This window comes from Hemiscyllium ocellatum, chromosome 1 (assembly GCF_020745735.1).
Source record: "Hemiscyllium ocellatum isolate sHemOce1 chromosome 1, sHemOce1.pat.X.cur, whole genome shotgun sequence".
Taxonomy (NCBI): domain Eukaryota; kingdom Metazoa; phylum Chordata; class Chondrichthyes; order Orectolobiformes; family Hemiscylliidae; genus Hemiscyllium; species Hemiscyllium ocellatum.
The window spans coordinates 114919702-114937442 of NC_083401.1; positions in this window are offsets into that span (position 1 = coordinate 114919702).

The following is a 17741-nucleotide window of genomic DNA, read 5'->3' on the forward strand; positions in this document are numbered from 1 at the left end:
AACAAAGGCAGCCGATACTTGGAACATCACCACTTGCAAGTTCCTCTCCAAGCCACCTTGACTTGGAAATATACCACCACTCCATCTTAGTCATTGGGTCTAAATCCTGGGATTCCCTCCCTACCAGCATCGTGGATCAACCCACAGCAGGTGAACTGCAGTGATTCAAGAAGGCAGCTCACCACCACCTTCACAAGGGCAAATAGGGATGGGTTATCAATGCTCGCCAGCCAGTGACACCCAAGTCCCACAATTGATTACCAAAAAACTATAGAAACTAAACATTGCGGAGAAAGCTGAAAGCTCTGCAAAGACAATGGACAACCTTTCTCCTACCAACAGCTGGGCTTCATGGATTAAAGTGCAGTATTACCTCATTTAGTGTTCAATAAGTTAAACTCACTGTGCAATTATTTTCAGCAGACTTTCAATATTGACAAAAAAAAGGTACCTCGGAAAAGTTGGGGTTTTTTGCAGCAGATAAGGTCGGGGAGAGGGTATAGAGTAAACAACAAGTAGAAGTAGAACCCAAAGAGTGATAATAACAATTGGACAGACAAAGGAGTGGATAATGATCAGCCAAGGAGAATGGGGACTGTTAGTGACTCACATTGGGTGCATGTAATAGCAGACCACATGATGACAAGGCCTGATGTGTGGGGGTGGGGTGAGGATCTGGGAGATGGTGCCTCAAACCCTAAAATTGTTGAAGCAGAGATTGAGTCCAGAAGGCTGCAGGGATCCTAAGCACAAATTGAGGTATGAAATGGGGCATGGTGGCTACTGCTGCCTCACAGTGCCAGGGACTCGGGTTTGATTCCAGCCTCAGGCAACTATCTGTGTGAAGTTTGCACTTTCTCCCCATGTCTGTGCGGTTTCCTCCAGGTGCTTCAGTATCTTCCCACAATCCAAAGGTGTGCAAATTAGGTGAATTAGCCATGTAAATTTGCACATAGTGGTCAGGGATGTGCAGGTTAGGTGCATAAGTCAGGGGAAATGTAGAGTAATAGGGTGGAGGAATAGGTTTGGGTGGGATATTCTTCAGAGGGTCGGTGCTGACGTTGGGCTGAAGGGCCTGTTTCCACACTGTAGGGATTCTATGATCTTCCAGGACTCCATTCTATGTTCTTCCAGCTTGCACTGAGCTTCGCTGGAGCACTGCAGCAAGCCTGAGATAAAGATATTGGTCAAGGAACAAGGTGGTGTGTTGAAGTGGCAGGCAACTCTTCGGATATTTTATAGACAGAATGTAGGTGTTCTGCAAATTGATCGCCCAGTATATGGTTTGCTTCCCCACTGTAGAGAAGACCACACTGTGAGCAACGAATGCAGTAGACTAGATTATGTGAAGTGCAGGTAAATCACTGCTTCACCTGGAAGGTGTTTGGGCCCTTGGATGCTGAGGATGGAGGAGCTAAACAGGCAGGTGTAATACCTTTTGCTGTTATAAGGGGACAGTGCTGTGGGAGGTGTTGGGATTGAAGGAAGAGTGGACCAGGATGTCCCGGAGGGAACAGTCCCTGCAGAAAGCTAACAAGGGAGAGGAGGGAAGTATGTGTCTACTGGTGGCATTCTGCTGGAGGTAGCAGAAACGATGGCTAATAATCTTCTGAATGTGGATGGTAGGTAAGGACAAGGGGGACCCTACTGGGAGGGAAGAGAAAGGATGAGGGCTGAAGTGCAGGAGATAGATCAGATCTGGCTGAAGGCCCATCAACTATGGTGTTGGGGAATCCTTGGTTGAGGAATAAGGACATTTCTAGAAGCTCCTTTGTCAAAGTTGACATCATCAGAAAAAGTGCAATGAACATGGAGGAACTAGGAGAATGGAATGGTGTCTTATAGGAAGCATGGTGTGAGGATGTATAGTCCAGGTATTTGTGAGAGTCAGTGCATTTGTAATGAATGTTTCTGGTAATTCTATCCCCATAAATGATGTGGAGTTGTCAGTTTTGGATTGGGGTAGGCAGAGTCAGAGGTTACACGATAGCAGGTTATAGTCCAACAGGTTTACTTGAAATCACACACTTTCAGATTGCAGCCCCTTCAACACCTGATGAAGGAGCAGTGCTTTGAAAAGTTGTGATTTTATGTAAACCTGTTGGACTATAACCTAGTGTCATGTAACCGCTGATTTTGTCTATCCCCAAAAATGGAAGCAGTGATGTTGAGGAGGAAAGGGGAGGAGTCTGATGGGTCAGGTGAAGGTGAGAGCTGGGTGCACGATGGAAGCAAATTGATAAATTTTTCCAATTCCAGACAAATAAAGAGGGAAGCAGTTTTGACGGTGAGAAGGACATGCCACTCGAAGGATTGTGGTACACCTGAATCCCAATATGTTCCTGCTCTACCAGAATTAAATTCAGGGTGAAAAGGCCACTGCTAATTGATGTGCTCAATAAATGACCAACTTCAAGATTTCAACTATCCTCTACTGCAAGGGACCTGGGTTTGCAAGGTGTACAACGGATAAAACTTTACAGGCAGCTTGTCACCTCTGTGCTCGATCAAGGGAATGAATAGCTTGAAATGGGAGTGGGAATGATAAGAGTCGACCCCCTCCTCCCTACTATCAGCACGAACCCCCGTCCCACCCTGAACCTTTGCCGAGCTGGTTTTAGTCATTATTGCCAGGTGAAAATGATCTGATGGTAACTAAATCCTGTTCCAGCTAGCTCTGCAAAACGTCATCTTGAAATTTGCCTTTCTGCTCCTCTTTGGTTGTAGCACTGAGTGTATTCGGGTAGGACACATTTGGCACTCTCTTCATGCACTTGTCTCACTCATGAATGGCTAACTGAGGTCCTGTGAACATCATGAGATGTGGATTTGCAGAATCAAGGAGCCAATCACTGAAGCTGGCAGAGTCGGAGTGGCATGTCCAGACCCCACTCAGGATAGAATCAGTTAGATCAAGAGCAGAAATGAGGTAGTGTATTTGGGGGAATTACTGCCATGGGTTTTACCTGAATTTCTAACCACATGCTCTGTCTCTGCTCCAGCACTCATAATAAGAATCTGATTAGATAGAATGTAAGCAATGGAAGTATTAATGTAATATGAGCTTTGGTAGAAGGTAGGCCAAGTGCAATTTTTCTGTGCAAAATGTCATTTTATCAAATGAACTTTAGTGTTTTTGTTTAAACTGAACTGCAGTGGAAAGGTAACAGAAGGGGGAAAAAAGAATTGGAATGATTTAAACGCTACTGCTCGGTTCCAGGGCTGTTTATGTGCAGTAAAATGGAAAATGCACAATAGGTAAGGAATGAGGTGCATGGTGCCCTATCCTAAGACATCTTATCAAAAAATTGCAGTTTTTCTTCCAGGATTCACATTTTCCTTTAACTCCTTCCTTGTGCTGTGTTTCTCCAATAGAATAATAGCTAACTGCTACTGGTAAAGCAGATTTCAGGTTAAATTAATAATAAATGTAGACAGGCTCATCTACCAATAGAATAGCCAGAAGATAGCATCTCAACACTGAATAAGGAGAAATATTTCAACTTGCCAGGCAAGTATGCCCATGTTCTTCCACACATCACAATCACATTATTTCTGATGATAACTTCAATTACATGGGCATGGAAACAGAAAAAGGTATCACATTGGAAGTGTTCCCAGTCAAAGCAGTTTTCCTTTGCAAAGAAAAGCTAACCAGCAACCAACTTTAAAAAGCAGTCTCAGTAAAGCATCTATTAAAAAACGGTCAAAAATGTCAAAGGCACGAGGGAAAAAATAGAACTTTATAAAAAAAAACTTGGTTCAGTTGAAATGTAGAGACTGATTTGCGTCCTCCAGGTCAATGTCCTACACAACTAGAATGCTCATATTCAATCGTGTGATATATAACATAGCTGTAGCTAATGGAAAGTGTATCGTCAGACATGAAGTCATCCTGAATGCAGATCACTTTCCCTAGCCAGATTCTTCAATTTCCCCTGAGGCTTATAGTCTTCTGAATGCCTGAAGTTTGCCTGTAATGGTCTTAGTTGCATGTGCTTCCTTATTAATGTGTATTTTTGACTAGGTGTAGAGTAACAGCATATTTAGGTAGTAGACATAATTGGTAATTTTATCACAAAAGCAATTATCAGTGATATGATTTCTTGTCTGTAATTGTTGTGCACAAAAGTGGGTCATGGGTCAATTTTGTACAAGGTGTTGAAGAGTGTGGTGCTGGAAAAGCACAGCTGATCAGGCAGCATCCAAGACAGGAGAGTCAACATTTCAAGCATAATCTCTTCATCAGGGAAGCTCTTCTCCTGCCTCAGATGCTGCCTGCCCTGCTGTGCTTTTCCAGTACCGCACTCTTCGACTCTGATCTCCAGCATCTGCAGTCCTCACTTTCTCCTTTGTACAAGGAGATTGCTAATGATTGTTAGTATAAGGTACTGAATAGATTTAGAATTCCCTCAATGTTATCTCTCGTTTACAACAATTTCTAAAATACAACAATTTCTCACCTTCCTTGCTGTGTCCACACCACTAATGATAGGAAGATGATCACACACGCCGCAAGCGAAAATTCTCACTCTCTCAATGAGGAGAAGAGCACAAAGTCACCTGCCATCTTTCAGCCTCTCCACTGTTCACAGTCAACAATGCTCCATCAATGGTTGGCACTGTCTCTTCCATTGGGATTAGGACATGTAGCCAGTGAGATCTTATTCCTTGAGCCTTGTCTTTACCTGAAAGAGGGGGAAGTGTGTCAGTGAGAGTGATGTCACAGCTAATAAGTTGGTAGTGTGTTTATCTGAAGTGAATGAACTGCAGTCGTTCAAGAGAGCAGTTCACTACTAAAGGGCAACTAGGGATGGACAATGAATGTTCACCCAGGAAGCCCATGTCGAATGAATAAATAAAACCCAAATCAGTACTTTCAATTTGCAACTGAAGCATCACCAATTTTATCTCTTCTTACAAGAAACAATGGGAGATAATATTTAGCTTCACCTCCCATGTAAGAAGCAATTAGTGTGGATAGGGAAATTTTTACCTCCATCTGGAAGCTGGTTAGAGATGGCAGTGTGAGGGAGGGATAATCAAAAAGGTGTCCAGGAGTGCCATTCACATTGCCCTCCATCTCTGTCTCTGTCTCTGTCTCTCTCAATGTGTCCTGCCATTTTCAAAGAGTTGTGTACATATGCACTCAGGTCCCTCTGTTCCTCTATTTATCTTCAGAGTTGAGTATTTTATATTGTTTGTATTGTTCCTACTAAATGAATCACTTCATACTTCTGTGCATTGACTATCATCTGCCACATGTCCACTCATTCCACCAACTTGTCTGTGTACCTTTAGAGTTGTAAGGTTTCTTCCTTACAGTTTGCAATGCCACAAGGTTTATATCATTCGCAAATGTTAAACTTGTATCTTGTACTCTAAGGTCTAAGTCAATAATATTTTTTAATTCATTAAAGGGATGCTGACATCACTCGCTGAGCCAAAATTTGGTGCCCATATAGCTGCTCTTGAGAAAGTGGTGAAGAGCTGCCTATATAGTAATGTATCAGGAAAAGAAAGGGACCCAGTGGTGACCCAGGGTACCTCCATGAAAATACATTCCTCCAAGTCAAAAAAGATCCCTTTAATTCTTACTCTCTGTTTGGTGTCACTCCACTTATTTCAAATCCACAATGCTGTTGGGTCTTTAGTTTCATGAGTTCTAACTTTGCTTACAGGTCTGTTATTAGATTAGATTCTCTACAGTGTGAAAAAAGGCCCTTCAGCCCAACAAGTCCACACTGACCCTCCAAAGAGTAACCCACCCAGACCCATTTCCCTCTGACTAATGCACCACGACCAAGTCACCTAGCTTGCAGGAGGAAACCGGAGCAAACCCAAGCAGGTACAGGAAGAACGTCCAACCTCCACACAGACAGTCACCCAAGGCTAGAATTGAACCCGAGATCCTCGTGCTGTGAAGTAATAGTGCTAACTACTGAGCCACTGTGCCGCCCCAAGCACTGTGACACTTTCATCTGCATCAAAGCCTGCATCAAATTCTGTTAGCTCTCCAAAAGCACTGCAGCAAGTTTCTTAAACATAACTTCCTTTATCCACACTGACTGTCATTAATAAACGTGCATTTGCCACAGTTACTGTTTTGTCCTGAAATATTGTTTACAGAAGTTTCCCACCTCTCAAGTTAAAGTGATTAGCCTGTAGTGGCTGAGACGATCTTGTTTTTTGAACAAGCTTGTAACAGTTGTAATCCTTCTTGCCCATTGCCTGTCTTGAAGGAAGTCTGGAAAGTTATGACCAAATCCCGATTAAGTTCCAATCTCACTTCCTTCAGAATCCTTTGTCCTGATGCCTTATCAACTTTAAAGTACAGACAGACCATCTAATATCTCCTCAATACCATTTTAAATGTTTTTAGTTTGCTGAATCCCTCCCCTTTCACCATGTCCTGCGTAGCATCATCATCCAAAGTATTCTTCAACCAAACACAGTCGGCTTGCCACTCTTCTTTTTTTCCATTGATCCTGCGACACAAGTTTCTAGCTAGGATTTACAATCTCTGCTCCTTCATTAGTAAGACCATAATACATAGGAGCAGAATTAGGCCACTAAATCCATTGAGTCTGTTGCACTTCTCAATGAGATCGTAGTTGATCTGATAATCCTCCATTCACATCCTGCTTTTTCCTGACAGTCCTTGATTCCATTTACAAATTTAAACTGTCTATTCCAGTACCTTAATAACCAAGTCTCAACAGCAGTCAGTAATAAAGAATTCCATAGATTCACTACCCTCTGAGAGAAGAACTTACTCCTCATCTCTGTCTTCAACAGGATACCCCCTATTCTGAGATTATTCCCTTATGCAACTATCCCTTTAGTCCCCTAAAAATGCTGTATATTTCAGTTAGGCTGCCATTATTATTCTAAGTTCCAATGGGTGTATTTGGAATCCAACTATTCCCCCATAGTGCAGTACACTCTGAATCCCATCTACTGCCCCGCTCACCACCAAAGTGTCGTCTTTTTGCAGCAGTCAGCGTGCCATGTTCTGTGATTTGTCAACTTCTAACAGCACAGCCGGAAACTCTGAGAGGTGAAGTACTAGGCTAAGTGTAGGATAAAGGGGGCAGTTGCTTAAGAGGATAGGGTGCCAGGTGGCATTGGCGGTCTGGGGATGTCAGGGTTGCTGACAGGAGAAGGGCAACCAGTGCCAGTGAGAGACCCAATGGCAGATGAGAGGGAAGTGGAATTGCATTTTGTTGGAAGCACAGGTGGTGATTGTCAGGGCCCAGTGGCTGTCCAGGGTTGGGGTGGTATGGTTTAGTGTTAAGTTGAAGAATTGGAGTTATAGTCTCTACAGTTACACATGGCTTTTGATTATCCAATCTTTCCCTCAATAAATATCATCTGAGAAGAAGCAGAGCCCTATGAATTCTCTACTTTTTAATGGATTATTTTGGAGTGTTTCAGGAGTGTGGGGAAATTGTTGATTGGAATCTTCAACTTCTCAGGCAATTTCCATGAAGTCTGCTGTATCAGAGATTCCACAGCATCCCAATGTGGACTATTCCCAAGGTGGGCTACTTGGCCATTGGAATATCCAGGACAATTAAACAATATTTTTGAAAACTTAATTAAAAAAGCAGTTTTTGTTATATAAACACTCACTGAATTGGCAAGCATGCACTTTTCTTTAAAAAAAAACCATTGTGGTCAAACAAGGAATTAGAAAACTCAGAAGCCCTCCATCCTGACTCACCTGATCATGATGCTAGCTGTCATGAGTGCATTCTTTTGTGTCCTTAAGCTACATTTTCAGGTAAACAAATTAATTTGGAATTCCTACCATTCCACTATCAGCGAATGTCAGGTGTTATATTAAGCATTCAATAACTGAAAGGATTACCTAACATTAAGTAATGAGCTCCTACCATTAGAATATGAAAGACTGTTCCAGGCCACCATGTCTTAACTTTCCAATTATTGTTCAGAATGTTTTGATAGTAATAAGGTGTACTTATTCTTAACTCTTCCAAAATCAAAGACATACATGTATCTCAGATGTAATAGAACATAGAACATAGAACATAGAACAATACAGCACAGAACAGGCCGTTCGGCCCACGATGTTGTGCCGAACATCTATCCTAGATTAAGCACCCATCCATGTACCTATCCAATTGCCGCTTAAAGGTCGCCAATGATTCTGACTCTACCACTCCCACGGGCAGCGCATTCCATGCCCCCACCACTCTCTGGGTAAAGAACCCACCCCTGACATCTGTGCCACCGTGCAGGCGGCACGGTGGCACAGTGGTTAGCACTGCTGCCTCACAGCGCCTGTAGACCCGGGTTCAATTCCCGACTCAGGCGACTGACTGTGTGGAGTTTGCACGTTCTCCCCGTGTCTGCGTGGGTTTCCTCCGGGTGCTCCGGTTTCCTCCCACAGTCCAAAGATGTGCGGGTCAGGTGAATTGGCCAAGCTAAATTGCCCGTAGTGTTAGGTAAGGGGTAAATGTAGGGGTAAGGGTGGGTTGCGCTTCGGCGGGTCGGTGTGGACTTGTTGGGCCGAAGGGCCTGTTTCCACACTGTAAGTCTAATCTAATCTCCCCTATACCTTCCATCCTTCACCTTAAATTTATGTCCCCTTGTAATACTCTGTTGTACCCGGGGAAAAAGTTTCTGACTGTCTACTCTATCTATTCCTCTGATCATCTTATAAACCTCTATCAAGTCACCCCTCATCCTTCGCCGTTCCAATGAGAAAAGGCCAAGAACTCTCAACCTATCCTCGTACGACCTATTCTCCATTCCAGGCAATATCCTGGTAAATCTTCTCTGCACCCTCGCCAAAGCTTCCACATCTTTCCTAAAGTAAGGCGACCAGAACTGCACACAGTACTCCAAATGTGGCCTAACCAAATTCCTGTACAGCTGCAACATCACTTCACGACTCTTGAATTCAATCCCTCTGCTAATGAACGCTAATACACCATAGGCCTTCTTACAAGCTCTATCCACCTGAGTGGCAACTTTCAAAGATCTATGTACATAGACCCCAAGATCCCTCTGTTCCTCCACCTGACTACGAACCCTACCGTTAACCCTGTATTCCGCATTCTTATTTGTTCTTCCAAAATGGACAACCTCACACTTGGCAGGGTTGAACTCCATCTGCCACTCCTCAGCCCAGCTCTGCATCACATCTAAGTCCCTTTGCAGCCGACAACAGCCCTCCTCACTGTCCACAACTCCACCAATCTTCGTATCATCTGCAAATTTACTGACCCACCCTTCGACTCCCTCATCCAAGTCATTAATAAAAATTACAAACAGCAGAGGACCCAGAACTGATCCCTGCGGAACTCCACTTGTAACTGGACTCCAGGCTGAATATTTACCATCTACCACCACTCTCTGACTTCGACCGGTTAGCCAGTTTCCTATCCAATTGGCCAAATTTCCCTCTATCCCATGCCTCCTGACTTTCCGCATAAGCCTACCATGGGGAACCTTATCAAATGCCTTACTAAAATCCATGAACACTACATCCACTGCTCTACCCTCATCCACATGCTTGGTCACCTCCTCAAAGAATTCAATAAGACTTGTAAGACAAGACCTACCCTTCACAAATCCGTGCTGGCTGTCCCTAATCAAGCAGTGTCTTTCCAGATACTCATAAATCTTATCCCTCAGTACCCTTTCCATTACTTTGCCTACCACAGAAGTAAGATTAACTGGCCTGTAATTCCCGGGGTTATCCCTATTCCCTTTTTTGAACAGTGGCACAACATTCGCTACTCTCCAGTCCCCTGGTACTACCCCCGTTGACAGTGAAGACGAAAAGATCATTGCCAATGGTACTGCAATTTCCTCTCTTGCTTCCCACAGTTAATAACTGTAACCAGTTATTAAGTCAAGTGGCATAAAGCTAGTTAAGTCGGAGCCTGACTTAAGTTAAAGATCTTGTTTGGACATCCTTCTGTAGATGGTATTAGTAATGCAAGGTTTGTGAAGGTTTGTAGCTCAGGTTGAGGTTTAGGGTATAGGTTTGCTCACTGAGCTGTAGGTTTGATATCCAGATGTTTCATTCCCTGGCTAGGTAACATCATCAGCGGTGACCTCCAAGTGAAGTGAAACTGTTGTCTCCTGCTTTCTATTTATTAGTAATTATTAGTAATTACTAATATTCCATTAGTAATGTTAGAGTAACATCAAGAAGAAGATATCTAGCCAAAGCATCCCATGCATTTCTGTTAAAAATGTAGCATGCTGACAGTGTGAAATTCACCACTGAAATCACTGAGCAGCATGGATTGTCTGCTCTGACTGTTTAAGCTGAGGGGGGGGAAGGAGAAATGAAGGGACTGGGAATAGAAAATTAAGGGAAATTTATAAATATTTGTACATAAAAGAAACAAAGCTTGGCTAATACTACAAGTCTGCATTGTACAGCATTCTTCAGTTCCTCCCGAAATTAATTTCTTTAAAATTTCAAAGTCTGTCAATGGACAATAATTGAAGTAAGACATAAAAAGGAAGGTGCTCTATATCACCAAAGGAAACATGTAATACATTTTTTCCACGCAGGTGGAAAGAACATCTTAAGGCTGTATAATTGTAGGAGATAATTATTCTCAAGATAGGGATGTAAGCATAGTTTCACAATTTGAGAGGAGATGGCTCAAACACAGATAACAATTAGTGTACTCACCTGCAGAGTCACAAGTGCATATCAACATTGAGAAAACTGAAGATGACAAAATCCTGAGGCAGCAAATTACTCCATGTGTGATCTTGTTGCATTAATAACACTTTCTAAATTTACCACAATAATTGTTTGGGACAAGAATACAATTAAGCAGTACAGAGTCATCACAAAAAGGAGATATTTATATTTGTGTCTCATATGACATTATAAATACAGTCATTTTAATGCTTGCTGACTACATTGTTTTGAGAACTGAAAGAAAGTGTATGAAATATTTAATATAGCCAATAAAACCTTTTTATAGCAGCTCAAAAGTTTTTAAAACAAGTGATCAGCTTTAAACTTTACTGTGCTTTAGTGGAGTTTATAATGAATATCTGGAAATAATTAATCAGAAGGATCACTGAATCTGAAACATTATCTTTGTTTCTCTCTCCACAGATGCTGCCAGATCTGCTGAATTTCACTCGTAATTTCTGTTATAGTTTGATTTCCAGCATCTGCAGTTTTTTGTGTTTTCTTAAAAAAATCAACTAATTATGTTGGGACTGTGACCAAGTATTGTTTCCACTACTAGTACTCTTTTCTTGTAGCCTGATAGATTTCATGCCTTCAAGAGATTATTTAATTCTCTCTTACAGTTTTACACTGATTCTGCTTTCACCAGACACCTGAGGCAAGTTATTCTACAAACAAGTAGATCCCTATTTTTAAAGGAAAATTTCCTCGTGGCACTTCTAATTCTTTTGTCGATCACTAAATCTCTGTCTCTTGTTTACTTATTCTTCTTCACTGGAAATAATCTCGCTTTTTTATAACATCAAAGCTTTAGTGTAGGTTAGGTGCATTAGTCAGGGAAATGTAGAGTAATAGAGTAGGAGAACAGGTCGGAGTGGGTTACTCTTCGGAGGATTGGTGTGGACTCGTTGGGCCAAATGGCCTGTTTCCACATTATAGGGAATCTATGATTCCTTCCATGTATCTAACCAACTCTCCTAATAACCCTCAAATAAAAACAAAATACTATGGATGTTGAATAATTGAAATAAAAAACATAATATTGGAGAAACTCAGAGGGTTTGACAGTAACTGTAGAGAGAGAAACAGTTAACGGTTCAAGTCCACTGTTTCTCTTCCAACGCTTTACAGCTCTAAAGAAAATTATGGCTCTTATGTTTGAAAAAGTTGGGAGGAGGAGCAAGTGGAACAGGTGGTGGGGACACCTAAAGATACAAGGAGTGCTAATGGTCATTAAAGATATTTGAGATGCAAAGTGCGTGTTCACGGTAAGTGTGAATAATAGATAACAGGTCAACTCACTGAGAGTAAAGCCATGCAAATGAGACATGGTGGGGGAGCGGGGTGTGGGAGAAGATGGTGTAATCAAAATGGGGGATAGGTGTCATGTTCTGAATTTGTTGAACTCAATGTTGAGTCCTGGAAGCCAGAAGTGTCTAAGCAGCCAATGAGATGCTGTTCCTGCTGCTTCAGTGGGACACCGTAGGGAACCTACAAGAAATACATCAGCATGGAAGCCAGATTGAAATAGCAAGTACAAGGAATATGAAGAAAATGATGGGGGCAAGTGAGTGGTGTTAAGTGTAAAGGTTTTGGAGGGAGTCAGTGAGATCTGCATTGATGTGTAATCCCTATATTTTTAAAAAAATGAACAGAATTATGTGGAAACAGACAGAAACAAAAAGAAAAGTTAAGGAGACAAGCGGAAGAGATGGAAAAGAGGGATTAAATCAGAGGTGGAATAGAACACAACAGCAATATGAAGATGTCAGAGACAGAAACAAAAGGCACCAGTTCATAATTTTGTTTTTGCATGGTTTGTACTCATTAGCAATTCACAAACTGCATTCCCAATCCATGTGTAAATCCATGCTTTATTTTACAACTTTTCAAACCAGGAGTGGACTTTTTTTTTGATTGTTGACTCATATGATGATATTGTGGCTTAAAGAGGAGTACAATGTCCTATTAATAAAAAAGAGATTTCAAGACCGAAAGGAGGACAGATGCACCTGAACTGGAGGGGCACTGATATCCTGGGTGGGAGGTTTGCTAGAGCTCTTTGGGAGGGTTTAAACTAGTTTGACAGGGGAATGGGAACTGGAGTGACAGGTTAGAAGATGGGGTGGCTGGTAACCAGGCAGATACAGTGTGCAGAGAGTCTGTGAAGAAGGATAGACAGTTGATAGGGCAAGGTTGCTGTCAGTGTGATGGGTTGAAATATGTCTATTTTAACACAAGTGTCAGGAATAAGGGTAAAATAACTTAGTGCATGGATCAGTACTTGGAGCTACGATGCTGTGGCCATAACAAAGACTTGAATATCACATGGTCAGGAATGGTTGTTGGATGTTCCAGGATTTAGATGTTTCAAAAGGAATAAGGAGGGAGGTAAAAGAGGTGGAGGAGTGGCATTGCTAATCAGGGATAGTATCACAGCTGCAGAAAAGGAGGTCATTGAGGAGGGTTTGTCTACTGAGTCAGTATGGGTGGAAGTCAGAAACAGGAAAGGAACAGTCACCTTCTGAGAATTTTCTACACACCCAATAGCAACAGAGACATGGAGGAGCAGATTGCCGATTTTGGAAAGGTGCACAAGGTGTCATGGGTGATTTCAACTTCCCTAATACTGATTGGAACATCCTTAGTGCAAATAGTTTGGATGAAGCAGATTTTGTCAAGTGTGTTCAGGAAGGATTCCTGACTCAATATGTAGATAGGCTAAATAGAGGGGAGGCCATATAGGATTTGGTGCTTGGTAATGAAAATAGTCAGGTGTTAGATCTCTTCATGGGAAAGGTTCTGGTGATAGTGATCACAACTCCCTGTCTTTTTTATTATAGTGTGAAGGTGAATAGGAACAGATGTGTGGGAGAGGATTTAATTGGGGGAGGGGGAATTAGAATGCTATTAAGCAGGAACTGTGGAGCATAAACTGGGAGCAGATATTGTCAGGGAAATGAACGACAGAAATGTGGAGATTGTTTAGGGAGCACTTGCTGTGAGTGCTGGATAATATTGTCCTACTGAAGCAAGGAAGGGATGGTAGGATAAAGGAACCTTGGATGACAAAAGATGTGGAACATCAAGTCAGGAGGAAGAATAAAGCTTACTTAAGGTTGAGGAAGCAAGGATCAGACAGGGCTCCAGAGGGTTACAAGTTAGCCGGGAAGGAACTGACTTTGAGCAAGCAGGGGGCATGGAAAAGCCTTGGATTAAGGAAAACCCCAAGATATTCTAAACATAGGTGAGGAACAAGAGGATGGCCAGAGTGAGGATAGGGCCAGTTAGGGATAGTGGAGGGAACTTGCACCTGGAGTTGCAGGATGTAGAGGAGGTTCTTAATGAACGCCTTGCTTCAGTATTCACTAGTGAGAGGGACCTTGTCATTTGTGAGGACAGTGTAAAGCAGGCTTATATGCTCAAACAGGTTGATGTAAAAAGGAGGATGTGCTGGAAAGTTTGAAAAAAACATAAGGATAGATAAGTCCCTTTGGCCAAACAGGATATTCCCAAGGTTACTACAGGAAGTGAGGAAAGAGATTGCTGCGCCTTTGGCGATGACCTTTGCATCCTCACTGTCTGTTTGCACCCTTGCCAGATGATTGGAGGGTGGCAAATGTTATTCCCTTGTTCAAAGAAGGGAATAGGGATAAAACTGGGAATTACAGACCAGTCAGTCAGTGGTGGGCAAATTATTGGAGAGAATTCTGAGACAGAATTTACAATTACTTGGAAAAACATAGCTTGATTAAAGCTGGTCAGCATGGCTTTGTGAGAGCAGGTCATGCCTCAAAAACCATATTGAATTCTTTGAGGATGTGACAAAACATGTTGGAAATAGAGCAGTGGATGTGGTGTATATGTGTTTTAGCGAGGGGTTTGGTAAGGTTCCCCATGGTAGGCTCATTCAGAAAGTGAGGCATGGGATACAGGGAAATCTGACTGTCTGGATATAGAATTGGTTGGCCAATAGAAGACAGAGGGTGGTAATAGATGGAAAGTATTCAGCCTGGAACTGGGTGATCCATGGTGTTCTGCAGGGATCCCTTCTGGGCGCTCTTCTCTTTGTGATTTTTATAAATGACTTGGAAGAGCAAGTGGAAGGATGGGTTAGAAAGATTTTCTGATGATACAAAAGTTGGAGTTGTGGATAGTGTGGAGGGCTGTTGTAGATTGCAACGGGACATTGATAGGATGCATAGCCAGGCTGAGAAATGGCAGATGGAGTTCAAGCTGGAAAAGTATGAAGTGATTCATTTTGGAAGGTTGAATTTGAATGCAGAACACAGGGGTAAAGGCAGGATTCTTGGCAGTGTAGAGGAATAGAAATCTTGGGGTCTGCGCCCATGGATCGCTTAAAGATTCCTCCCAAGTTGATAGGGTTGTTAAGATGTATGAAGTATTGGCTTTCATTAGCAAGGGGGTTGAGTTTGAGCCATGAGGTTATGCTGCGGCTCTATAGAGCCCTGGTTAGACCACACTTAGAATATTGTATTCAGTTCTGGTCACCTCATTGGGAAAGATGCGGATGCTTTAGAGAGGGGGCAGAGGTGATATACCAGGATGCTGCCTGGACTGGAGGGTATGTCTTATGAAGAAAGAAAGGTTGAGGGAGCTTGGGCTTTTATCATTGGAGCAAAGAAGGATGAGGGGTGACTTGATAGAGGTGTACAAGATATTGAGAGGCATAGGTAGAGTGGATAGCCAGTTTCTTTCCCCAGGGCAGAAATCGCTATCACGAAGGATTAGAAGAAGGTTTACGGGAGATGTCAGAGGTAGATTCATTACACCGAGAGTGGTGGGTGCATGGATTGCACTGCCAGCGGTGTTAGTAGAGTCAGATACATTTGGCACATTTAAGTGACTTTTGGATAGGCACATGGAAGATAGTAAAATGGAGGGTGTGTAGATTTAGTTTGATCTTAGAGTAGGATAACAGGTCAGCACAACATTGTGGGCTAAAGGGCCTGTACTGTTCTACATAGATGACAAGCAGTCTGCCAGAGCCACAACATTAAACAGCTTGTGAGGCCTTGATTTTTTTCTCAAAGTTGGAACAATCGAAGCAGCCTGAAGTGGTGTGGTCAAAGTCTCACAGGGCCAGGAGTTTCCGTTTAGTTTTTTTTAGTTTTTCAGTAGCAGCAGTTGTTACTGGGGTCTCAGCAGAATTGGAATCTGCAGTAAATCTCTCCCAACTACTCTACTCTGTCAGAATTTTCTTGATGTTTTTCGTTTCCCTCCTGGGATATCGGAGTTGCATGTGAAACGATCTGTTTTCTTAATTTGCCAAGGCTGCATTTATGGGATGTTACTATATTGGAACAGCTGATCAGTAATAGTTACTGTATGTTATTCTAAGTTTTCCAATGGAATTAAGTTATTCCAACTCTTTTCTTTCCAAAACAGAAACAGAAGTTGCTGGAAAAGCTCAGCATGTCTGGCAGCATCTGAAGAGAAATCAGAGTTAACGTTTTGGCTCAGGTGACCTTTCCTCAGAATATTTTTTGTATATTGGCTGTTTTGGATGAATAGAGTGTGTTTTGCTTTAAATCCAGTGGTTTGATCGATCAGATTGTATCTGGAATGCAATGTCATACATTTACCTTGAAAATAAGGAAAAGGTGAGGGTCCAGACATGCTACTGGATATTGTGAGGGATTTTGGTCTTGTCCATAACACATAAGACATGGGCATCACTGGCTGGGCCAGCATTTATTGCCTGTCCCTAGTTAACTTGAGAAGATGGTAGTGAGGTGCACTCCTGAACTGCTGCATCCATGTGCAAACACGGTACACAAGCTGTGTGGGCATGCGTGAGGTCTGTGTAGGAGTGCCTGATTAAGGAATACCTTTTAATTCTCCAACACAGTATCCCAGCTCCCAGCAGGATTTTGTTGACCACAGAAATCCTGTTCTGCAGCCAATAAGCAGAGCTGGATAGTGAGTCAGAAACACGAGTGAAATTCGAACACAATTTCTTCGTTATTACTAGATTTGCAGATACAGTCTCAGCAGAATCTGAAAAACACTGACAACTAATAAAACCATACACTATATGTAATAATGCTACATTTGAGGAGCTACATGCTCACACTGTTCTATAACTAAATCACAGTGGCCTTTTGTGGTTCAGTAGTAATGTCCCTACCTCTGTGCCAGGGGACCCTGGTTCAAGTCTCATCTACTCCAGAGAATATCTATAACAAAATCACTTAAGAGAAATCGGTATTATCCGTTCTGAGGTCAGGCCATTTCAATGTCAGGGTCATTCTTTCATTCGTATCTTAGGAGTCTTCTTCGCAAATATTCGGCTGCAGTTATCACTGCTAATTATTGGAATACCAGTACCTCTGTACTTTTTTTTTGCCTTTAGGCTTATGAACTGGCTCATGGCAATCTGAAGCTGTTGACTGCAATACCTGCAACCAAAAATCACCATCCAGAAACAAAACTGAAGTTTGCTGGAAAAGCTCAGCAGGTCTGGCAGCATCTGGGAAGAAAAATAAATGTTAACAGGTCAGAACTGAGGAAGGGTCTCCAGATCTGAAACATTAACTCTGATTTCTCTTCACAGATGCTGTCAGACCTGCTGAGCTTTTCCAGCACTTTCTGTTTTTGTTTCTGATTTACAGCATCAACAGTTCTTTCAGGTTTTAATCGCCATCCAGCTTTTGTTAAGACACGATCTTGGTTTGCAGTGGTCTGTTAGTTGCATATTCTATTATTTGTCAAAAAGTGTGGTACTGGAAATGCACAGCTGCTCAGGCAGCATCTGAAGGGCAGGAGAGTCAACATTTCAGGCATAAATCCCTCCTCAGCAATGCAGAGCAGGGGGGTGCAAGGGTGCCGAGAGATAAATGGGGCGGATGCTGGGTCTGGGGGTGGGGAAAGGTCGCTTGGAAGGCGATAGGTAAACAAAGTTTGGAGGGGTGATAGTGATAGGTTGGAGCGATAAGTGGGAAGGAAGGACAGTTCAAGAGGGCGGTGCCTAGTTGGAGATGTGGATCTGGGATAAGATGAGGGAGGGGAGATGAGGAAA